General features: G+C 36.9%; 1 protein-coding gene across 2 annotated transcripts in view; it reads left to right on the plus strand.

Annotated features, from left to right (window-relative positions):
- The window catches only part of JAM2 (junctional adhesion molecule 2), a 52,065-nt gene that overhangs the window by 2,148 nt on the left and 24,038 nt on the right, over positions 1-25,879 (plus strand). The window lies entirely within an intron of this gene.

Here is a 25,879-nt window from a genome sequence, read left to right on the forward strand (position 1 = left end):
TTAATAAACTTAAAAATTTTGTAACACTTTCAGATTTAAAGAAAAATTTCAAAGATAGTGGAGAGTTCCCATGTACACCACACCCACTTTCCTCTAATATCATTTTGCTAATTAGTATAATACATTTGTCACAATTAAACAACCAGTACTGATACATTATTATTAACTGAAATTCACATCTTGTTCAGATTTCCTTCATTCTTCCCTAATGTTCTTTTTCTGTTCCTGGATTCCATCCAGGACTCTCCATTACATTTATCCATCGTGTATGCTTAGATGCATCTTAGCCTGTGACAGTTTCTCAGACTTCCCTTGTTTTTTATTAACTTAATGGGTTTGGGAATATTGGTGGAAATGTTTTGTGGACTCTCCCTCAATTGGTATTTCTCTGATGTTTTTCTCATGTTTTGACTGGGTTTATGGGTTTTTTGGAGGAAGATCACCAAGGCAAAGTATCATTTTCGTCACATCTTATCAAAGGTACATACTATGATTGTGACTTATCACTGTTGATGTTAATCTTTAGTATCTGGTTGAGGTGATGTATGCTAGGTATCTCCATGGGTTACCTTCCCCCCTCCCACCCACTCCCCACACACTGTATTTTTGGGGAAGGAAGTCACTATGTACAACACACTTAAGGAAGAGGAGTTATGCTCCATCTCCTTGAGAGTGGAATATCTCCATAAATTATTTGGAATTCTTCTACTTGAGAGATATGTCTCTCCCCCCTCCTCCATTCATTCATTATTCCATTCATTTTTTATATCAGTGTAAGGTCATCAACATTTATTTTATACTTTGGATTATAGTCCAATACTATTTTGTTTTAGATTGTCGAGCTTTGGCATTGGGAGTTCTTTCAATTGGTTCCTATGCCCCTTTGACATTTCCCCATCATTGTGTATATATGTGTTTTGGATTTTGCTTGTTTGTTTTTAATACTTCCTTACCTTCTGATACCACAAACTGCTCCAGGCCGATCTTGTATATTTTCTACTCCAGTCCTAGAATCAGCTATGGCTCCAAGGAGCCCTGGTTCCTTTAATTGGAGAATGGTATTAGGAACCAAAAGCTCGGCACAAGTACATTCCTTGCTATTATGGTGTTGTTGAAAAAACAAGAATGTTCATCAAGACTAAATTTCACCCCACAGGTCTATTTGTGATTGATCCACTCATGTTTCATGTCCAGATTAGAAACTTTATTGAAGGCTTATGTATATATCAGACACTATTCCTAGGACTTTCTTTTTAAGTCCTCAACAAATGCATGAGATAGAACATGTCTTTTTTTTTTTTTTTTTCGTAGAGGTCCTGGGGATTGAACCCATGACCTTGTGCATGCTAAGTATGCACTCTATCACTGAGCTATTTCCCTCCCCCCAGATGGGGAATATCTTCAACATACAAATAGGGATCCTAAGGCTCAGGAAAGCTAAATTTCTTGTCTAAGCTCACTTATCCAGGGTGAAAAGAGATGGAACTGGAATTTGAAAATCTGAGAATTTGTTCCATAGATAGCTGACCTCATCCCTCTCATTTTTCTGAGTGCTTATCCCTTTTTGTGATCTTCACTCAAGAAGACAGTGATTCCTTATGCTCTAATTATATATCATCTTCTTAACATTCACCCCAAATATAACTGGACCACTCTTTTGTCTCAATCTTATTATGTCTAATATCATGTTTATTTCCATTCTTTCCCTTTACTTTTATTTGTCAATATTATTTCTTCTTAGTAGTTGAGGAGGTTGCTTTTGTTATTGTTGTTTTATTTAAACTATGATTTCAGTGTACCTGTTGAGAAATGGGCATTTATTTGTGTGTTTAGTTGAATTCTATTTTTCTTTCCCACTAAAATAGAAACTCCATGAGGGAAGAAATTTCCTGATGTTTGCTCACCAGTGTATGACCCATGCTGAGCAAAGTGCTTGGTTAATAGTACATGTAAATATATACCTGTCGATTAAATGGAAAGGGGATGAGGTGAAGTCGGTGGAAGAAATGGATGGATAGAATTAATGATGGCAATGTTTATCATGAAGCCCTAACTTATTCTAAGTAGGTAAGACATCAGATTTCTCTGAGGTGACATTTGAACAAAGGAATTGAATGTGAATGACTGCAGTGTGTTGTTCGTGGCAGTACACGACTCATAGCAGGTGGTTCTCAGATCTAGACTGGAACCCAAGCCAGGCTACTTGGCCCAAGTCTGTAATTTCTCATCAACTGATAAGGATGGTGGAGGTGGGGAGAGATTTGGATCGTCTACAGAATGACAAGATCCTGCCTCTGTGGTGGAATTGACCCAAAACAGCACACCAGGGAACCAGTGCCAGGAAGATTTTGCCCTCTGTCAACACTGTTAAGAACAAAGCAACATAATCAATGTGCTGAAGAGAACTGGTTCCAACTGGGCATAGTTTCAATTACCTGATGAACTTAAAGGTCAAATTGGGCTTGCTGGTAGACCTGCTAATCATTTCAAGACTGTAACAGACATGACATTGAAAAGGAAGAAGTCAAAAGTAAGAACATTAGCATAGAGAGAACAGTGAGTTCCCCGTGGCTGAGGACACTCCTTTACCCCTCCACACGAGGAATTCAGTGAGAGAAACCCATGTGAATTTACACGTATGTGCTCTGCCCATGGTTTTCACCATACTGCTTTCCATCTGTGGGCGTCTTTAGTGGAGGAGGTGTATTAGAACATAGAGGCAAGAGCTGGCGTGTTTGTTGAGGTCAGACCAGCAGAAATCTGTAAAAGCCATTATTTAAAACATCATTTCTTTTCATCCCATAGCAATATAGTGGCAGCACTGCTGAGCCAATACTCCAGGACACCTATTCTGCCAGATTTTGAAGATGAGAGTGAGGATGGGAAAGGGGGATCAGAATCTAGGTTGAAGTGCTTTCTTTAGCCAAAGAAGAAAAAGATGACTTAAAACTGGGCAGTTTTCTTGGAAGGTGTTACTGAGGTCAGAACTCAGAAAAACAGCCCAACTGTATTAGTTTCCTATTGCTGCAGTAACAAATTACCACAAGTTGAATATAATGCATATTTATTATCTTACAGTTCTAGAGGTCAGAAACGCAAAATAGGTCTCGCTGAGCTAAAGTCAAGGTATGGGAAGGGCAGTGTTCCTTCTGGAGGTTCAAGAGGAGACTCTGTTTCCATGTTGTTTCCAGCTTCTAGAGGTCCATCATGGCCCCATTTCTCCAGATGCAAAGCTAACAGTGCCAGGCTGCCATATCTCTGGTTCTCTCTCTTTTGCCTCCTTCTTCCACTTATAAGGACCCTTGAAATCACATCCGGACCACCTGGGTAGTCCAGAATAATCTGTTCATCTCAAGGTCGGCTGGTTAGGAGCTCTGATTCCATCTGCAACCTTACTTCCTTTTTACCATGTAAAGTAACCCGTTTATAGGTTCCTGGGACTAGGACATAGACATCTTTGTGGGGGCAGGGGGATTATTTGCCTGCCATACCAGCCAGAATTAGGGTATGGGCAATCGGTGTTGTGGCCAAGAACATTCTAGATCCTATGGAGCAACCATAACTTTTTCCTTTAAATTACAATTCAGTGTTATATATTTACACTTTTATGGGTTGTACTCGGACTGTGTAGTGTAACGGTGGAACACGGACTCTGATACAGAACGCTGTGCTCACTTACTAGCTGCGTGACCTTGTACAAGTCATTTGACTTTTGTGTGTGTCAACTGACCCCTCTGCAATGGTGGTAATCCCAGTAACAGTACTTACTTCACAGAGGTTTCGAGAAAAAGAAATGTGTTCATATGTGTAACACACTTAGAAAACTTAGTACTGTTATTATTGTTAAAATTGGGGGGCAATGAACTTCAACACTCCTATTATCACTTATAATGGATTTCTTACATTTTTGAGAGTCATAGCCAAAGACAAGTAATCGGCTGTTGCATAAGTATTGTACTCGTTTAAACAGCTTGTTTTGTTTACTTTTATTAAGAGTTTATTTTGGAATTTTTTTTTGTTTTATTACAAAATACACACATACATCTCTATCTCTATCTATCTATGCAAAGAATATACTAGTACCGAGGTAAAGAGGATGGAGGAGACCACTTCAGATGCAGCAAAAGCACACTCAGACATCCTTGGGGGGAGCCAGCAGGAAGAGTGTGAAGGAATAAAAGAAGTTCCTTATGGTCATAGCGGGGAGAACGGGGGGGGGGGGGGGAGGAAAAAAGGCAGCAGTCAGGCTGTTGGAGGGCTTTGTGGGATATATTTAGGATTTTGAACTTATCCTAAAGCAAGGCAAAGCCATTGAAGGCTTTTAAACACTGAATATCAGGCAGATTTGCATTTCAAAGAGAACACAATGGATGGAGTGTGGAGAATGGGCGGAACGGTGTAGGTGGGAAGCTGAAGTGGGGAGACCAGTTAGATGCCATGGAAGTGGTCCATGCAATTCCTTCATGAGTATTTCTGATATATAGTGACTGAAATAGATACCTACCCAAACACATATGATTACATATATACGTATGCCCACAGAAAGTTGTTTTATATTTGAAATGCAATCAATTACATTTAATCAGAGATTTGAGAAAATTGCTCTTTGGTTTTTAAGTTTTTAAAAATCACGTATGATGTATTTCCAACTTTCTCTTCAGTTCCCAACGTATCAGCATAAAACAGTAGCTGTTTGGGCTCCTATTTCTCTTCTTTCAGTATCTTTCTCTTTTCCAACGCCTGAGTTTGTCTTCCGTCAGTGTTGTGTTTTTAGCGTCTCCCCAAGTTGCCACACTTAAGAGGGTGATTTGATTAGATGTGATACGGAGAGGCGTGACCTTCTATGTTACTAAGCACGTAAGTGTGTGCGTGCACGAGAGAGAGGGAGGATGTGTGTGCTCAACTGAGTGCCTGCTGGCAGGACCGCAAACCCTACTCAGGGTCTTCAAACCAGTGAGTGGGTTGGAACTGTTCTGCCATTTGAATTGTTGCTATGTTTTATGAGCAGAGGGCAAAGCAACATACTGGACCCAGTCCTGTGACGTGTCAAGAGCTTCTCTCTTAGCTGCCCACTGTCTGGGCTCAAAAAGTCCTGAGCCAGGAACCTCATGAGCTTGACAGACATGAGTTTTAGTTCCTAACTGAAGAGTCTTGCCTTTCTCTCTCTTGCTTTCTTATGCCATTGGCGTCAAGATTTTATTTGTTTCATTGGCTTTTCTGTTCTGTTTCAGTTTTCAGAATGTCTCATGAGGTCAGTGTGGGGCAGATTTGTCTTTCTATTTATACAGGGTGAAGACATCTCCCTGGTCTCTCTCCTTTATGCAAGGTGTTTCCAGTTTGCTGGGTCACATCTTGTCAAAACAGTCACCTACTGTTTTCAGTTTTTGCTTTGCTTGCACTGTAAAAACCTGCTCAATACTTTATGATGGGCAGAATCAAAGACAAAAATAGATCATTATTAAATGCATTTACTTACATGTTTAACTAAAATAATGTTTGCACATGGTGGATTCAAGCAGCGCAGAAAGGTTATCAAATGAAAAATGTCTCCTTTCCAGTCCTGCCTTCTGTTCCACTCCTTAAAAGTAGCCTACTGTTTTATTTCTATTTTTTTTACTGAGGTTTAATTGGTGTACAATATTATATGTTTCAGGCATACAACATAGTGATTCACAATTTTTAAAGGTTATATTCTATTTATACTTATTATAAAATATCAGTTATATTCCCTGTGCTGTACAATATATCTTTGTAGCTTATTTATTTTATACATGGTAGTTTGAACCTCTTAACCCCCTACCCGTGTCTTGTCCCTGCCTCCTTCCCTTTCCCCACTGGTAACCACTATTTTGTTCTTTATATTTGTGAGTCAGTTTCTTTTTGTTATATTCACTAGTTTGTTTTATTTTTTAGATTCTATGTATAAGTGATACCATAGAGTATTTGTCTTTCTTTGACTTATTTCACTAAGCATTTTATCTTCCATGTCCATCCATGTTGTTGCAAATGGCAGAATTCCATTCTTTTTTTATGGCTGAGTAGCATTCCATTCTGCATGTGTATGTGTGTGTGTGTGTGTGTGTGTACCCCATCTTCTTTATCTATTCATCTGCTGATGGACACTTGGGTTGCTCCTATGTCTTGGCTATTATAGATAATGCTGCTCTGAACACTGGGTTGCATGTATTTTTTCAAATTAGTGTTTTCATTTTCTTCAGATCTATACCCAGAAGTGGAATTTCTGGATCATACAGTAGCTCTATATAGCTTTTAATTTTTTAAGGAATCTCCATACCAGTTGCACCAATTTACATTCCTACCAATAGTGTAAAAGGGTTCCCTTTTCTCCACATCCTCACCTATGAAGTAGCCCACTCTTAAGTTTCTTGCGTGTGATTCCAGAAAAATTGTGTGTGGGGGGAAATATAATTCCACCCTATATGAGCATACCTGTATAATTTCTTTAAAAATCAAAATCAAAATTTGCTGTGCTTATGGTTCTGCACATTCCAAAAAAAAAGAAATTATGTCATGCATAGTATTCTGTGCTTTCCTACGAAAACTGTATTTTTACTAGTAATTGAGCCACGACTCAAAGCTAGGTCTCACAAACAGGACTCGTGACAACATCTTGCAGAGGCTTTTTTAAAACCCTAAGCCAAGATGCAGTCAGGACTATCTTCTAGCTAAAACCACCAAATGTAAGTAGTGAAACAAAGTGATATAACAAAAGAGAGGAATATAAACTCCCAAACCAGTGACCAGATTTAAAAAGGGAAAAATTCCAACCCAGACCCAATGAAAAAGTCCAAAGGAGAAGAGAATAAGGGACCACGCCCAGAGGGGACCGAGACACCGGCACCAGCTAGGATTTACAGACAAGTGCAAGCTGGTGCTATTTTTAAAGGAGACCAAAGAAGCAATGGCCACAAATAAAATTGGAACACGCTGAACTGCTGGGAAAGTGCTAAATTTGAAAAGAGAGAATCGTGTTTATGTTTAAGAAAATGCTCTAGAGACACTTTAAATTAGGAATTGATTTTAATCTGAAGTAGAACAGACAATGGAATAAACAGTGACTCAAGTGTAAATAAACACTAGTCTATTTAATGCAATTATTTAATTATCAGTTGCTAATTAATCTATGATTTAATCTAATAATCTAACACAGTGAGCTGTGCCATAAAAATATGTTAAAAGTTTTATATAAACTGATTGGAGCTATGGGATCATTGTATCATTTGTACTTTGATCCCATGTGATGCTTTTGGTCCCAGAAGAAGTCAGGTTCTTTTGTGTCCTGTGTGTGTGTGTGTGTGTGTGTGTGTGTGTGTATGTGTGTGTAAGGGAGCAAACATCTATGCCATTTTACCTAGATACAATGTTTCTCCTTTCCAACCTCCATCTTTTCTACTGTTGTCCTTGTTGAACTGTTCTCCATGTTGCCAAATGTGATTCCTCTCTGAAAGTCTAACTCCAAAGTCTCTTACGGCTTCTTAAGTCTTTCCAACTCATCTAGTCTTCAAAGCCAAAGTCCACCTCATATTGTAATCCTGGTGCCCTCAGCATGTTCCTGTTTCTCTTACTGCCCTTACTGGGCTGTAGTGTTATCATTTTACACACACATCTTTCTGGGGCAGAGATAACACATCTTTATGTCCCTAGCACCTAGCGTAGCGCCTAGCACATAGAAGTTTTTAAATACTTAGTTAAATAAAAGTAAGTAACGTAGTAAATAACATAACATTAATTATAAACTATACATAAAATAAACATTAACAAATGAGATAATGGAAAATAAACACTAATACCCTTGGAGAGAAATGAGGTGGTAATGGCCCTATATTACAAAATTTGATAAAGCTTCTGCAATTAAAATCCTGTGGGACTGGTACATGAAGAGACTGACAGACCAATGGTAGAGAATATAAAGTCCAGAAATTGGCCCAAGTTGATTTGAAATTTAGGATAGATAGATAGATGTAAAAATAGAGATTATCTATACCTACCATGTCTATCTGTCTATTGATCTACATGTAAAATGGTAGCATTTCAAACTAGAGAGAATTCTTAATACTGTTAGAAAAGTTGCACAGTTATTTAAGGGAAATTAAATCTGAATCTGATAGCATACATGGGGATAAACTCCAAATCAATCAGAGATCTAACTGTAAGTAAATAAATAAATAAATAAAAAGATCACTACCTGCCTCCCCTCAAAACCCCCCCCCCCAAAAAAAAGGAAGCATGGTATAGATTTCTGTAGACTGGTCTATATATCCAAGCAGCATCCGCATTAAAAAAAAAAAAAAAACACCTTAAACAAATCAAAAGATAAATGTCTAGTTGGGAAAAGATATTTTGCAATTTAAGCCTCAACTAGAGTATTGTCACTGATATAAGAGCACTTAAAAATGAAAAGAAAATTAAAATATAAAGAATAAAATAGAAAAATGGTGCATGCATGCATGCACACATACACAAACACAGACACATACGCAAACACACGCACAAGCAAACCCCAGAGAATTCCGAGAAGGAAAGTCCAAAAAGCTCTTCAGATATGAAGCTCTACTCAACATAACTTGAAATGCAAATTAAACCTTCACAAAGATAACACTGCTTGCCTACTAGATTATCAAAACACATAACTCATCTGCATGCTCTGTTATTGAAGTTGTATGGAAACAAGCATTTTCACACACTGTTGATAGGCTGTGTAATGCTATAGCTGCTACGGACTGGAATCCAGCAATATGTAGAAAAATTATATATCTGCCTTTTGACTCACCAACCCCACTACTGGGAGTCTGTTCCAAAGCTGTACAAAAACAGGACATGATTCATACATAATATTATTCATTTCAAAATTATTTATTATAAAAAGGATTGAAGGGAGGAGGGTATATAGCTCAATGGTAGAGTGCATACTTAGCAATCCCCAGTACCTCCATTAAAAAAATTGAAAAAAGAAAGAAATATATAAATAAGTCTAATTACCCTCTTCTCCAAGTTAAAAAAAATTTTTAATTAAAAGAAGATTGAAAATAATCGAATACCCATTAATAGGGGATTGACTGAATAAATGACAGAATGATATGCAATGTAGTTATAAAAGGAATTAGAGTGATCTCCATGAATGGATATAGTAACTGGAAAAAGCAAGGTGTAGAACTGTATAGTTTTGCATGCTACGTTTTATGCAAGAGAAAAACACTGGGAGGTTAAATCAAAACTATTCAAAATGTGTGGAAGGTGCAAGAATGGAACAGCTTTCTCTTAATAGCTTATTACACAGATTTGATTTTGAAAACTTAAAGGTTCTATTTAAAAGATAAAATTCACTAAGACATCCATCTCCAAAAATTGAAAACAAATGGAAAGAAATGAACCTACTGTATTTCAAATCAGTGATGTAACCACACAGAGGAAAGAATTATTCCAGTCTGAGCTTGGAACGTAACATTCCACTGAAGAGTGGGATATATTTTAAGGATAAATAAAGCTACAAATACATTTTAAACTGAAGTAATTTAAAATAGCGGTTTTGTTCTTTTGAAACTGCTTTGTATTACAGGACAATGCAAATCAGTAATTATATTAATATAGATAGATCAAAACTTCCAGCATAGGAAAAAAGAGTTATATGTGTAATGTTTTTTTAAAAGTTAAGTAAAAGTCCTGTAATGTTATATTTGAATTGAAAATATCAGTATGAACTCATGATGCTTTTTTTCTTCCTAAAATTATACATTTCCTGTCTCTGTGCGCTAAAAAGGCCTGGATGAAATCACAACCTGTATCAGTCAGCTTTTATGAAGTAACAAATAACCCCCAAATCTCAGTAGTTTGCAACTATACACATTGTTTTTTGCTTGCATTCAATTTTGGTGGCTCCAGGTCTGCTGCACAGTCTCTGCTCTACATGTCTCCTTATTCCAGGCCCCAGGTTGAAGAAATTAGCCCTGTTTGGGACAGATAATCCTTGTGGTCAAGGGAAATGCAAGGGACAGAGCTAAATTATGTAACGGCTCAAAGCATCCACTTAACATTGTGGATGTCCATTGATCAAAGCACATCACATGGCCATCCTGAAACAGAGTGAATTCTGTCTGGCATGCCCTGGAAATCAGTGATAGTAAGTGGGAAGGAAATGAGTAGTTGGGAATAATAATACAGTCTATCCTACAACCCCATAAAAGTGATCATACAGATTGTGATTGCTGGATACTATTCCACACTAGCAGTGACTAGAGATCTTTGGAGGAACATCTGATTCCATGTTTAGACTTAGACATGTATAAGATGAGTCTGGGACCTTTTATTGCACCAGAAAACAAGTTAGAATTCTCAAAGCTAATGAGATTGTGTCAAAAAGACACAGGAATCAACTTTAAAAAGCCCCCTTTGGCCAAATTAAAGGCAATTTGAGAATCAAAAAATAAATTGAATGCAATCGATTTAAAGATTTTGAACATATTTTACGAAATGTACTACTTATACAGAGAGAGAAAAAGCCAGCTAAAAAAACCCCACAGTTACCACTCTTTGGTCACCATTAGAACTCAACAATTGTTTCTTACTCTGATATTTGGCAATCAAAATAAAGAAGTAAGCTTTACCCTGCTTTCCTGTCTGTTTGCATATGTAACCGTGTAGCCTTAATTGACAAGCAAAAGTTCTTTATCAAATTCAAGCTAATATATACACAAAGATAATAGAAAAAAATAATAGAATCGAGTCATCATTCTCCTGCTACATGTAATTGGCTTACAATATGATTATTAATGGGTAAAAACATTAGGGAAATGTTGATAGGGGACTGTACAATAGAAGGATTAATCTGTTTATTACCTGAAACCACTGATTAATCTTAGCATCAGTAAAAGGACATAGTGTTCCCTATGTAGTATTTTTGACCATCCCTCAAAAAAGAAAATTACTTCACTTGACTCAGTCTTCTAGGCAAGCTAACTTCTTTTTACAGGAGAGTAGATGCATGGATTACGTGACACACAGACAAACTCAGAAAGTCGGTTTTTCTATAGAGTAAGTGACTCGGTTTCTGCAACAAGTCAGTGGCATGGAAAAAGAAAATAAAAGGGAGGGAAAACAAGGTTAGCACTAGATTAAAATGAAATAAGGCAAAAAGCCTACAAAGCAAATGTAATGCCTGAGACATGGTTTGGATCGTGATTCAAATAAGACATCAAGGAATTCGACTGGGGCTGGATATTAGATTATACCAAGGAATTATTTTTAATTGTGTTAGTTGTCCTAATGGTGTTGTAGCCATATGTCTTTAATTTGAATTGAGACCTCCTTAAATAATAAAGAAAACATTTTGATATATATGTAATTTGAAAATTCCTCAACACCTAAAAGGATAGATGAAGTAAATGTGGCCAAGTCTTTATAACTGTTGAATCCAAATAATGAGCATATCGGGTTTATTGTTCTGTTCTCTCCTCTTTTGTGTCTATTTGAAAACTTTTCATAATAAAAAACTACTTAAGCCCCGTCCCCCCAAAAAAAACAGAAAAAAAGAGAAGAATGTGATAAATATAGAGAGATTCTAATATTTTTCTTACCCCTCTGGATTTTCTTGTACCTTCTGCCTTAGAGTCCACTGGTTTAAGAAGATAAACAGACCATAGTGAGTCTATCAGAGACACCTGAAGTATCTGTTCTCTTAAACTCTACACGTTGACCAAGGTGGTGTCTATAAGAAACCCAAATTCTGTCTAATTAACCATCCTTCTAATTGATTTGGTGTATTTCACACTAATAAAATGCTTTCCAATAAACGAACACCCTGTCACTAACTGGAACTCCTGGGTTATACAGCAAAGTCTGTTAGTAAATCTACTGCATCACAGCTGTGTTTTTCTTCATGGGGAAGTGTGGACCTTTTAGTTCATTTCTTTTTAAAGGGACTTTAATATTTTATTCCCTAAAATGTAAAAGTTCCCATTAGATGAGTTCATGTCACATTCACAGACTAATGGCAAGAAAAGGTGAATATGAAAAAGAGAGTTGATTAAATTCCTAAATATTTAAAAATGTTCTCTTGCATTGATTTCATGTAGGCTGAGTCAATCAAGCCTCTCTCATCAAGCCTCTAAACAACAAAACAGAATAGTAGTAGCCTTGCTGTAGGGTAAGAGCATATCCAGCCTTTGACATAGCAACTCAAACTCATTTCAGAGTTGCTCAGACTTTCTAAATTATTTATTTAATGTTCAAACCCATGTCATTAAAAACTTAATATCAAGTGGCAAGTGAGTTCCTTATGTGATTTAATTTCTCATAGCTCCTTGAACTCTGAAGACTCTCAAGCTCTAAGGATTCTCTAGAGAAGACTGGTCATGGGGAAAGAATGGAAGAAATAGAGACATTTGGAGGCAACCTAAAGCTGTGTCAGCAGCTTATGCATACTAGCAACGTAGTCCTTTATGTCAGAAGCTATTTTCAACACTTTCCTCAAATACACCGTGAATTCATGAGCAAGAGAACACAGATGTTAATTGAGGAAGGGGTCTTCCTTCCACTTCGCCTTCCATGCCACTGTTTCTTAGTCTTAGAGTGGAAGCAAGATTGCATCCCTGCCCTCTATCAGAATTTGTATGTAGAGTCCTAATTATTGGAACCAACAAATCATATCTCTCTTCCTTGTTCCATTTTACACTTCAACTATTTATCTTTAGCGATGAGATACCCAAACATGCTGAGCAATGATGAGACCAGTCAAAACTAGCTCATTACATAAGCTAGACTATCTGAGGAAATGCATTTCTAATTATGAGAAAATAAAAGGACAAATAATTTTGGAAGTGGGATACAAATGTACTTTTTTAAAATAAAGTTAAGTTACCTCACCAATGAGTGTGTTGAATATAAATGTTTCTTTTCAGAGGACCGTAGATTCCCATCTTTTACCTGAAAGAATATCTTCCCTGACAGGGTGACTCCAGGGCATGTTCACGCTTACTAGGATGGGGGACAGAATCACCTTCACTTTTTAAATTAATTTTATGAATTATTATATTTCTTTTTTATTGACATATAGTCAGTTTACAATGTTGTGTCAATTTCTGGTGTGCAGTATAATGTGTCAGTTATACATATACATCCATATATTCCTTTTCATATTCTATTTCATTATAGGTTACCACAAGATACTGAATATAGTTCCCTGTGCTATACAGAAGAAACTTGTTGTTTATCTGTTTTTATATATAGTATTTAGTATCTCCAAATCTCGAACTCCCAGTTTATCTCTTCCCACCCTCTTTACCCCCTGGTAACCATAAGTTTGTTTTCTATGTCTCTGAGTTTGTTTTTGTTTTGTAAGTTAATTTATGTCTTTTAGATTCCACATATAAGTGATATCATAAGGTATTTTCTTTCTCTTTCTGACTTACTTCACTTAGAATGATGATCTCCAGGTCTATCCATGTTGCTGCAAAGTGCATTATTTTATTCTTTTTCATGGCTGACTAGTATCCCATTGTATAAATATATCACAACTTCTTTATCCAGTAATCTGTTGATGGACATTTAGGCTGTTTCCATGTCTTGGCTATTGTAAATAGTGCTGCTATCAACACTGGAGTGCACGTATCTTTTTGAATTGGAGTTCCCTCCAGATGTATGCCCAAGAATGGGATTGCTGGATCATAGGGTAAGTCTATTTTTAGTTTTTTTGAGGAACCTCCATACTGTTTTTCATAGTCTGCACCAAATTACATTCCAAACAGTGTTAAGAGTGTTCCCTTTTATGAATTATTTTTCTAATACATCTTTGGTAGTGATGCATTGTTGAAATCATAGGTTAAATATCCATGTGAAATGTCTCCACTGGATGTTCAAAGAACTTCCTTATATTTTAAACTGTAAATGTCAAGTGTTCAAGAGGAAGAAGCAAAAAAGTGTGATGTAAATGAAATGGAACTTGGCATCCAAGGAACCAAGATTGTGTCCGTTCTGCTCTTAGTAATGATATAGCTTTAGAAAACAGCTTAATTTTATTTAGATTTTATTTTCCCTATTTGTAAAATGAGGGGGTTTGATTTAATGATGATTTAGGTGTTCTTTATAACTTAACATCGTATATTTTTAAATGGGGGAAAACGTACCGTAGTTAGCCTGTGATGATAAAATTATTTTATGTGGAGTTGTGAACATGCTTTAATTCTAAACTGACTCTTTATTGGTTAGAACACACAGTTTGTTTTGAAAAGGAGCAAGACGTGGGCTCCAAAAGTGGCTTGGTATTCACGGAGTTTGTGTCTTCATGTATATTATGTTTAAAGTTTCTATTTGATGCAGTAGGCAACAGGAAGTTGCTGGAAGTTTCAACGAGTGAAACCATATGCCAAAAACATGGGATTGGAAGTAAACAATAATTTTGACCCTTACATGTGGGACAGACAGGAGGAGAGAGGTAACTTTAACCCAGGTATTATTAGGTAATAGGGTCCAGGATTAAAATGGCAGCTGTCAAAAAATTGTTTAGAAAGAGTTGAATCCAGAAGACATTTAGAATAGAAGTGGTAAGACTTAGTGGTTGATTAAATATAGAAGACATCAAAGAAATCAAAACAATACTTCCAAGTATTGTAAATGTGAAGAACCAGGGAAATCATAGCATTTAATTAAAAAAGGAATTATTATTTTCTATAGTTCAGGGGGCAAAAAAAAAAAAAATCCAACTAAAAGTATCTGTATAGACTATTGAAAAGAAAAAGAGTGAGAAGTCTAAATTTCCTGTACCTATCCTTTGTAATTAAGTGGTAAATAAAAATAGGAAGATAGATTCATTCTGGGAGAAAACATGGAGGGAGATTAGGGGCGAAGGACTGACCTCTGGAGGATGTGCTCAGTTATAGAACACAAAGGAGCAGAGACAATGAAGAAACGGTGCCCCACGAAATGAGAGACAAGCAACAAACAGCATCATGGACGCAGGGAGGGATTTTCAGCTACTTTTTATGAGTTTAACTGGGGTAACTGGTGTCTCTTAAGTTTCCTTATCTGAAGAATAGTATGCCTAAAACGATTTCATCCCTTTTCAGGCAGGTACTAGCACACCTTTAAATGATCTTAAAGATCTCTGATCCAAATCTTCAATAAAAACCTTTGAAAAAGTAAGCATATCGTGACATCATAACCCAGTTTTCTCCACCTTCAAAGATATAACACAGAGACTCATATTAATTAAGCTATAAATGCGTGAAGCCTAATTAGGAATCCTGGACTCAACATATTAAAAGAGTCCCAAATATTTTCTGACTGATCCTGTTCCTATGGAAACTAAAGTTGGGAAGTAGTAAAACAACAAAACAAATTATGAAATGGTACCAAAGAAATCAGCTGAAAGAGTTATTATTTCAAACTTAAGGGAAAAACATCCTGTGTGCTACTGCCAGATAGCACATTGCAATTTAAAACAAAATACATGTACAAAACTTAGGAAATGCATGATATATAAAAATTTACCTTTGCTTAAGATGGCACTAATGTTTTTCTTTAAATGTAAACTTTTAGTAAAAAGGCCAGAAAATTATGGAGACTTTTTCTATTTCCTTTTTAAATGATCTGTGATGCTGTTAGGCTGACTAAATCATTTCTGGATATTTTTCCCATTTACTTAAACAATATTTTCAGATCATGAAATATTCATTGCAGGCTTATGAGTTACCCTTCAGGTTAATAGTGCCTTGAATTCAATTTGAGTGGTGAATGTGGAAGGCATTTATATATGCTGAGACTACCACACTGCAAATATACTAAATGTCAAAAAGTATTTTAATAACACATTCACATATTTAAACCATGAACTACATTATAAATTGAATATTCAGATTATTTTATTACGATAGAAACCATTTGCCATCCTTGCACTGCGCCTGCGGGATGGCGTGTGCTGCTTCTACATCTGCACATAACAAGACAGAGGCTCCCTCTCTGCCCAACTTGTGCATCATATTGCTGAAGTGAGCACCAGAAAAGAGCATCTTCATTTCCCCTGAAATCTCCCCAGACTTCTACCTTTTCTGATACTTTGTCTCCCACAAAGGACAGAAATGAGATTTGGCGTCAGCAATTCCAACTTCTTCAAGTCCTTCCTCTATGTAGCCCTAAAAACATTTTAAGCTTCTGTCTCTCATTTTGAAACGTGATAAAAACAGTTCTAGGTACCACACAGGGACGTTAACATGAGAATTAAGTGCCATAATTCCCGTGAAAGTATTTTTTTCAATCCTAAAGTTCCATTCAAATGTTAATTTTGTTTTTCTTTACTTTTTAATCTCTTAGGTTGCCCATTACTTCACTCTGGTCTTTTCCTTCCTTCATCCTTCTTGGCTTCCAGAAAAAAACTCAAAAAAAAAAAAAAATTACTTCACTTGACTCAGTCTTCTAGGCAAGCTAACTTCTTTTTACAGGAGAATAGATGTATGGATTACATGACACACAGAGAAACTCAGAAAGTCGGTTTGTCTATAGAGTAAGTGACTCGGTTTCTGCAACAAGTTAGTGGCATGGAAAAAGAAAATAAAAGGGAGGGAAAACAAGGTTAGCACTAGATTAAAACGAAATAAGGCAAAAAGCCTACAAAGCAAATGTAATGCCTGAGACATGGTTTGGATTGTGATTCAAATAAGACATCAAGGAATTCGACTGGGGCTGGATATTAGATTATACCAAGGAATTATTTTTAATTTTGTAAGTTGTCCTAATGGTGTTGTAGCCATATATCTTTAATTGGAATTGAGACCTTCTTAAATAATAAAGAAAACATTTTGATATATATGTAATTTGAAAATTCCTCAACACCTAAAAGGATAGATGAAGTAAATGTGGCCAAGTCTTTATAACTGTTGAATCCAAATAATGAGCATATCGGGTTTATTGTTCTGTTCTCTCCACTTTTGTGCCTATTTGAAAACTTTTTATAATAAAAAACTACTTAAGCCTGCCCCCCCCCAAAAAAAAACAGAAAACAAGAGTAGAACGTGATAAATATAGAGAGATTCTAATATTTTTCTTAACCCTCTGGATTTTCTTGTACCTTCTGCCTTGGAGTCCACACTGGTTTAAGAAGATAAACAGACCATAGTGACTCTACCTGGGACACCTGAAATATCTGTTCTCTTAAACTCTACACCTTGAGCAAGGTGGCGTGTGTAAGAAACCGAAATTCTGTCTAATTAACTGTCCTTTTAATTGATTTGGTCTATTTCACACTAATAAAATGTTTTCAAATAAACGAACACTAACTGGAACTCAAAATAAATGGTTCTTGTTCCCTTGGCTTCCTGAACACTAATCAAAGGAAACACGAAACAACAATAAACTGGGAGGGTTTCCCTTAGTTTTCAAATCTCTGTGGAAGCATTTACACTAGTAGAATTTAATGAATAACACATGTATGAAATGTACGGGCTAAACTTTTGATGAATCATGATCTGGCAGGAGAGTTGAAAACTAAAATGTATAAAGCTCTTCAGAGTTTTAGAATTGAAATTTGAGAAAGAGAGCACTATGGTTTTGGTCCTATAAAATCTTAGTGTTTTAAAGGTCGAACTGTCAGACAGTGGCCTCTGGAGACCACTTTATTGTGAGTGGTCAAATCTAGAAAGCCGCGTAAACTCGTAAATAAGGAGAAGTCTGTAATTGTGGGCAGGGATGGATTGTTAGAGCTCTCACTAAGAAAAATTGTACAAAAAAATCTTACTTTTGTACATTTTATAAAATATGCTCAAATTCCAAGGCTCTCTGCACCTCACCCGCAGGGCCTGAGGAGGAGTCCATGCAGGGGAGGACCCCAAAGCTTAAGCCTCATTAAACTCGTGGTCAGTCCGCCTCCCTTTATCTGGCTATTCGTTATATTTTATAAGTCTTCAAATTCAGAACATGATTGAAACATTAGCAGTGCTCTATCTTTGTTTGAGAAATACAAAGATAACTTCATTTGCAGATGGTAAATTTTTAAAAATTGCTGATAGTAGAGGATCTTTTTGGTACTTTCTATGCTAATCCCTGTGAAAAACAATTTGCATGTTCATGCTTTCAAAAAATGAAAAAAAATTTTTTTTATTGAGTTATAGTCAGTTTACAATGTTGCATCAATTTCCAGTGTAGAGCACAATTTTTCAGTCATACATGAATATACATATATTCATTTTCACATTCTTTTTCACAGTGAGCTACCACAAGCTCTTGTATATATTTCCCTGTGCTGTACAGTATAAACTTGTTTATCTATTCTATATACACCTGTCAGTATCTACAAATTTCGAACTCCCAGTCTGTCCCTTCCCAACCCCCTCCCCCCTTGGCAACCACAAGTTTGTATTCTATGTCTATGAGTCTGTTTCTGTTTTATGTTTGATTTCATTTGTCTTCTTTTTTTTTTAGATTCCACATATGAGTGATATCATATGGTATTTTCAAAAAATCAAAAATTTTGATGCAATAAACTGTTGTTAGTGATTTCTGAAATTCACTCGGTAAGGCAGAGAATAAAGCTCCTAAAGTATAAAGAAAGTTTGAAACAAACACCGTTATAGAGTTGGGGGTGGAGTGGCTTAGTTATAGAGTGGGGGAGGGAGAGGGCTTGGTAGATGATAGAAAGCTATCTTCTCACATATGTTGTTAAGTGGGTTTATGAATATCAAATGACTGTAGGTAACCGTTTCATTATTCCCTGACCCAAACAGCCATTGACTCGTCTGTGCTGTCAGCTTTAGGAGTGCGTTAGGACTTCTGTGCAGGTTTGCACAGCTTGGAGATTCAGAACCAGAGTTCAGAACCCAGATTTAGAAACTTGGTTTTGGCTATTTGCTCAGAGCTGATCAAAATTCTGGAGAAATGATTTACAATGCCTGCTCTCAAAAATTATTTATTTGGCAATTACATTAGTATACTCATTGCTGCTGAAAAATGCAGGTGGTGGCTCTGGACTTAATCTTGAAAAATTATATCAAAGTTTAGGAGTTAGCAACCATAATTTTAGATTAAAAGGTAGTGAATAATCTTAAAGTGTCACCAGGCTCTCAAAGCTTGATGCACCATCTGTACTTAAAGACGTGCCTGAGACACAACCCAGAGCACGAGTCAGTTAGTGAAGAGAGACACGCGGGCTTGTTATGATCCACCTGTCCCACCGTACTGCTCTTGGCCATCACCCCATGTGTCTATTTTGATATCTGACATCTTTAGTAACAGTTTCTTATTTTACACTATCAAAGTGTTGGGACCATTGTTTCCTGGCACCTGAACCTGACCCTGAACCAATGAGAGCATGGAGTGGTTAGTATCCATGCCTTCCACTGAGTATGTGATTCTCATTAGCATCAATTTTGGAAGATGACATTTCTTCATCTTGTCTTGAGAGTCTGCTGGATTTGAGTTGACTGTTGTTCTCTATCTAAACTCTGGAGTTAATGCCACTGGTGAACGAATTGTGTCTGGCTGAGGTCGTCACTTGTCGAACACCAAAGAAAGATCTCAGAATGCTAAAATGGCTTCTTTCACGTCCTAGTGGGGAGTACCTGGTGAGAAGTTAGCCACTGATGGCTTTCTGATGCTATTGACCACCATTAATTCCTTGAAGATATGCTTGAAGGACATTTCTCTGAAAATTTTGAGAATTGATCTTACTGGAAGAAGTTAATTTATTTACTTCATTTTGAATATCACCTGAAAAATTTAATCATCCAGTTGTTTGGGTAACGGAATGCCCTGAAACTTTCCCTACATTTACTAACGCATATAGTTTCATGAAAACAACTTATACTCAGTTCCAAAATACCAGTTTTCCTCCTTACATTCAAATGATTAAAAAAACAGAAAAGAGGAGGAGGCATAAAGCTTTTGTGCAGTAGATGATAAATACACAAGGCTTATTCAAGTTAATTCACTCACCATAAACATTTGCCCATTAACACTTTCTCTGTTAAAATGGCTATTTGTTATATACTCCCTGAATAATATTCTTGCAACCCTAAATATTGATAATGGATGTGAAGTTCTTTGCCGAGTGTCTGAGAGTACCATGTGTGACACTGCTTTCTCACGACGCCTTGCGCTGACTTGAGAATGGGGGGCTGCGGGGGAAGTGCAGGGTGGGAGGAGGACTAAACTAGCTATAGATCGGTGCACATCGTGGCTTCCCTGCTTTGGAACGTTGTGACCTTGAGCAAGGTACTTAACCACTCTCGATCGTCACATCTGTCAAATAAGGATATTAACAGAGTGGAGTCACATCTTTGTTGGATGCCAAGTTCCTTAAGGGAAAATTTATTCATTGTCAAAATCACCCTGAAGTTCTTTAGGGCGTCATGAACTCACATCATGATGATGTGTAACTCATCAGGAACTCACATCAGCCGCGGGTAGCTCCAAAGTCAAGCACATCTTTTATTCCCCCTTGCACTTTGGTGAGGCTTCCCTTTCTCTGAAAATAGGATGTCAATGTCTCGTTAAAAGGAAGGGCTAGAATGGCCAGTGGCTAGAAGGACCTGTCTGACTGTGTGTCTGTCTCTCTCTCTCCCTTTCCCACACTCTTTCTCCTTCCTTCAGCCCTCCCCCACCCCCTGCTATTCTAGACCTACTGTTGCTGAATGACAAGAGAGTTAGACTGATGAGTACATTATCCAGCATATCCTAACTTCTACCTCATTTGGGTTACTTCTATCCATATAAATACTTATCCATAATAAGTCCCAGATGGTATTATTTTGTTACTGCTAGCCTTGTGGGTCTTCTAAATATTTTTTTACTATAATAATTGTACATAGTGATTATCAAAACCACATGGCTATTAAGTTTTATTTTTGAAAACTAATGAAGTAATTTGTATCCACTGTCTTTATAACTTGTTTTTATGCATAATATTCTCTGTCATATACTTTTAAAACAAACAGAAAACCTCTATAACATGTCAATCTTTCCTAGTCATGTTTTCAATTAAAAATATTAATTTAAATAACACTTTTATAGTAAATTTTTATATTGTGGTAGTGTGAATACATATTTATTCTTAGACAAGCCAAATTATTTTAGATGTATGATCGACCATATAAGAACTTTTATTCTTATGGGGGATGGGGAAAGGAAACATAAACGTTTTATTTGACAAGGAATTACTTGACTTGGAGTTTTAGCAGTCATGGAAATAATAATCTCTTAACCTCATTTTATGAACTTCTGCCAGAGATTTTGGAACACATCTATAACTATGAAAGATGTTTCGTAGCTAACCTTAAAACAGTTGTTGACCTCAACCAGTGGACCTACATGACAATTTTTTGTTTATTTTTCTATTTAACTTACTCTGGAAAAGTGAAGGGAAAAAAAAAAATCAGTTCAAGAAAGCAGCCGACAGAGACTGTTTCTGACATCTGCTCGTGAAATGTTGATACAAAATCCAACATTTTGTTTTCATAAAAAGAGTTACTGGGCACAAGTTAGAAAAATAAAACTGAATTCTAAGACTTAAAAAGGCTGAAACAGTAGAAATCTTACACATTTTTTTTTAAGATCTGGAAATTTATGTTTAAATAAGTTCAACATAAATGACCACACTTTAAAAAATGTTTTTACTTAGTTAAAGGCAAACTTTGAAGTAAATAGAATTAGAGGAAGCAAGGTAGGTAGGAGAAGATGCTAAAAATCACAGAAAGAAATATTTAGCTACCAAGACATGCTATCTACGTCTTGATTTAATACAACTAACCCCTGTTACAACTTTTTTGCCTTCTTAATTTTCCTAATTCAACCAATCCTCTCTTTCTTTGTGTCTGGGACATGTTTTTTGTTTTTTGTTTTTTTCCTTTTCAAATATATGCATGTAACAGTTATGAGGGAATTAATAAAATGCCTGAAGTTAACAGCTGTAATTTTTCCATAGAACTTTAAAAGCGATTTTTGAAAATTTAAGAAATCTCTCAAGGGCAGTTTTAGCAAGTAGAAGACTGGAACTGACAAAGGCGGAAAATGGCTCAACCCAGTCGTGAATCTTCCAGCCTCAGACTGGACCAACATTTGCCTCAAATGAAAGAAGGCCCAAGTCTCCTAAAGAAAATAAACATTCTCCGCAGGCCGTGCGGTGCTGGGAAGGTTCAAAGCTATGAAGTGAAGGGAACAAAGATGAGCTTTTCCTATTTTGCCAAGGCTGTCTCCCCTACTGGTTTCTAAGGGATTTGAATCTTCACTGTTTTGTCTAAAAAGTGTACTACAATAGTTCAAAAATCACAAGAAATGCCTGTCATAATTGGAAAGTCTCTGAAGGCACTAATTTACACATCATTAAAGGAGAAGAGAGACTTTTTCAAAGTGTACTTCAAAAGTGTCGCAGAAAAATCATTTAGTATCGGAATCATTGGCAAAAACATTCAGCAACTGTGTCATTTAAATGTTGGTATAATTCAACAAGGACTCATGAGGCCCAGACTTTCCTCCAGCTCATTTAAGAGGATTCTGGCTTGGCTAACTTAGTCTCTTCCCTTCCTCTGCTCTCTAAAAATCCAAACCCTCCCTCTGGACTCTATGAAATAAAATTGTGGAAGGAGAGGAGAAGCTGGAAAAGAAAGGCATGAGGTGGTCAGGGAGGGGTTCAGAGGGCCATGGGTCATATGCTAGAATATGACAGAAGGATATGGAAAAGGGAGAATATAGTATGTTAAAAGACGTCTTTAAAAGATTTCATGGGTTTTGAAATACACAAGCCAAAGAGCTATTGTGAAATTACTCTTTGGTGGCCCTGGTACTTCTCAAAGGCTGAGCCACATGGGTTTCTGCTTTATTCGAATATATTGAAAGTGTCAATAAAAAATACCAGTTCAGCTCTACATTCTTCACATAGATACAAGATTTGCCAGTTTCCTTTATGCAGATGTTTGCACTTGAGAGATACGTGGAACCCTAATAGTTTAACAAGGTTGAATGTTGGAGCTAGACATTTGAGGTTTGTAGATTTTTCAGATTTTTAATTTCACAATTAGATTTGCTATCCAGGCTTCCAAGGGAGAGAGAAGAGAGGGAAAAATTATCAAGAATAGCATGTTTTCTTCAGGAGAGATGTAATCTAGCACAGTGGGAAACTAATTTACATGTCACTGTCCACATAGATGAGTGATTCAAAGATGCCATGTCATATGAAAGATTTTTCTCTCCTTCCCAGAAGTGCAATAAATTATTTGATAATAAAGAGATTCTGATCTCATAGGAACTTTCAAAATCCTTCAGCTCATGGTTCCTTGCCCTCCTTAAGTCTATTTGTTTATTTCTATTCCTAGGTCTTCCAACCAACCTAGCTGTAAGTCTAGAGCAGTGGTTCTCAACCAGGTATGAGCTCCCCATCCCATTCTCAGGGGACATTTGGCAAAATCTAGGAACAGTTTTGGTTGTCATGACTTGAGGTAGGTGGGTAAGGATGCTACTGGCATCTAGTGAGTGGAAGCCAGCAATACTGGAAAGCATCCTGCAATGCACAGGACAGCCTCGCACAACAAAGAATGATCCAGTCCCAAATTTCAGTAGTGTCAACACTGACAAACCCTTGTCTAGAGCCTTCCCTCTGAGATTTGCTTCATGTCCTACCCTTCCAGTCACAGTCTGTTAGCTTCCACCTTCCTGTTATGCTTCTGAGCCAGTCCTTTGCCTTCACTGGACCAAGGCTTTCCACCTGGCCTCTTTGTCCATCTGCAGTCCTTCCTCATAGTTCAGCTTGGGGGGATCGTGATTTGGGGCCCAGTATAGTATAATAATAAACAATGTGGGCTTTGGGTATAATTTGGATAAGTTCAAGTCCCAACTCCACCACTTACTACTTATATAACCTTGGCTAAGTTTCTTACCCTCTCTGTGCCTCAGTTTCCTCACCTGAAAAAATGTGGATTAAAAATGGTACCCTACCACAGAGAGCTGTTGTGACAGTTAAATGTGTTAGTATTTGTAAACCTTTGGGAACGTTGCCTAACACCCAAGTGCTTAATAAATGTTAGCTGCTTGCTTTCTTTCTCGAAAGCCCACTAAGTTCCACGTCCTCCAACTCACTTCCTCCTCTCTACCCCGAGTCCAGGAAGAAAGTATATTTCACTCATGATGGTTTCTCTCAAATGTTTGCCGAAGCTGTGAGTCATTTCCATTTTCCTCATGGCCAGGGTTTCTAAATGTGGAAAGGCAGGAAGTACTCTGCTCTTCTCTCTCTGGTTTTGGCTACCCACATCCCCTCCCTGAGGCAAAGAACACTTGGCAACATGAAGGTGGGCAGGGCAAAGAAGAGAAAGGGCAAATATTTCAAAACCTTGTCCTGGATGACATACAATTCTCAGTCTGTAGGTGGAAACTGATGAGTAAATGGATGAGAGAATAGGTACCTCATGGCCGATGCCTGATTCCCTAGCATGGGTGACCACGTGGATTGTGGTGCCTTTCACAGTATTGGGAATTGCAGAAAGAAAACAAAGTTTGGGGACGAGCAAAGTTCGGTGTTGCCCATGAGTTTTTTGGTGCTTATAGGAAATGGAGATACAGAAACCCAAGAGAAAGAGGAGTTTATGGATCCAATCTCAGGAGAAAGATTAGAACTAGAAGTACAGATTTAGGGCTTTTCAGCAAATAAATAGTAGTTGAATCGATAAGAATATAAAAGATTATATAAAAAGGAGTTAGCTGAGTCAGGAAAGCACTTTCTGGATGAATGGATGAAAGGGTAAACAGATGGATGCATGGATGAGCAGAACAAGGAGGAAGATAACACAGAGGCAGAATGAGGACCAGGAAAGAATTATGTCACAGAACCCAAGGGAGTCAACAGAGTCAGATGTTACAGAGATCAAGTAAGATAAAAACTAAAAGTGTCCGTTGAATATGGCAATAGAGACGTCATTTTTGCCTTGGTGAAAACAGGGTCATTAAATTATATGAAGACAGAAGACAGAGGTAGCGTGAGCAGAGAACTAGTGTTTCTAGTAAACTGCAGAAATATATCTTCAAGAAATAACCTTCTTTACAGTTTTATGATGAGTTTAATTTGGTCTTAGGTTATTTTATATATGATTTTTTTGGGTGGACAGTGGTTGGATTATTCTTTTCCTAAATTGTTTCCTCAAATGATCAGCAAGAATGCTTTACATTAAAATAATTAACACCAATCCAGTATGGTTTACCTGTGACACCTTCCCCAAAGAGTTGCTTGCCTTCTGGAACTCTTCATTAGCAGCATTTTGCTCTGAGCCCCACTTCCTGGATTCTTCTCATTAGTAGACAGTAAGGAGTGGTCTCAGTCATTGGCTCAACAAATGTGTATTGTGCCTTGCTTTAGGCCAGGCACTGTTCTAGGTGTTTGGACTCCATCAGAGAATACAATTCAAAACCTTGCCTTTATAGCATTTATATTTCAGAGGTGCACACTAATAGGAAGTGACTTAAATTATTTTTAAACATCGTCATTCACTGGACCATCGAATGACATCCGTGAAGTGAAATAACACAAAATGATACACATCAAAGATGGAATGAGAAAGTTTTAATTCCTGCTACTTTATCGTTTAAGTCTTAATCCTGCCTATCACACCAAGCCGTTTTGATATTGAATTTTATCAAATTTTTTTTGAAAGTACATGAAAGCACTTTTTAAAATGAAAACTTCTGTATAAGTCTAGGAGAGTGATGATAATATTGTCACCATCATCATCATATTAGACCCCATCACCCACCATAGTCTGTTAGTCATTTCAATCCTATAGACCAACCCTGGAAAAACATTGAAATGTTTTTGGGGGGGGGAACCTAAAGATGTTCTGTTTGCATTTTTCATCATAATGTTATGTACAAAGTTTATAAACATTATATATTATGTATACAT

This window comes from Camelus dromedarius, chromosome 2 (assembly GCF_036321535.1).
Source record: "Camelus dromedarius isolate mCamDro1 chromosome 2, mCamDro1.pat, whole genome shotgun sequence".
Taxonomy (NCBI): Eukaryota; Metazoa; Chordata; class Mammalia; order Artiodactyla; family Camelidae; genus Camelus; species Camelus dromedarius.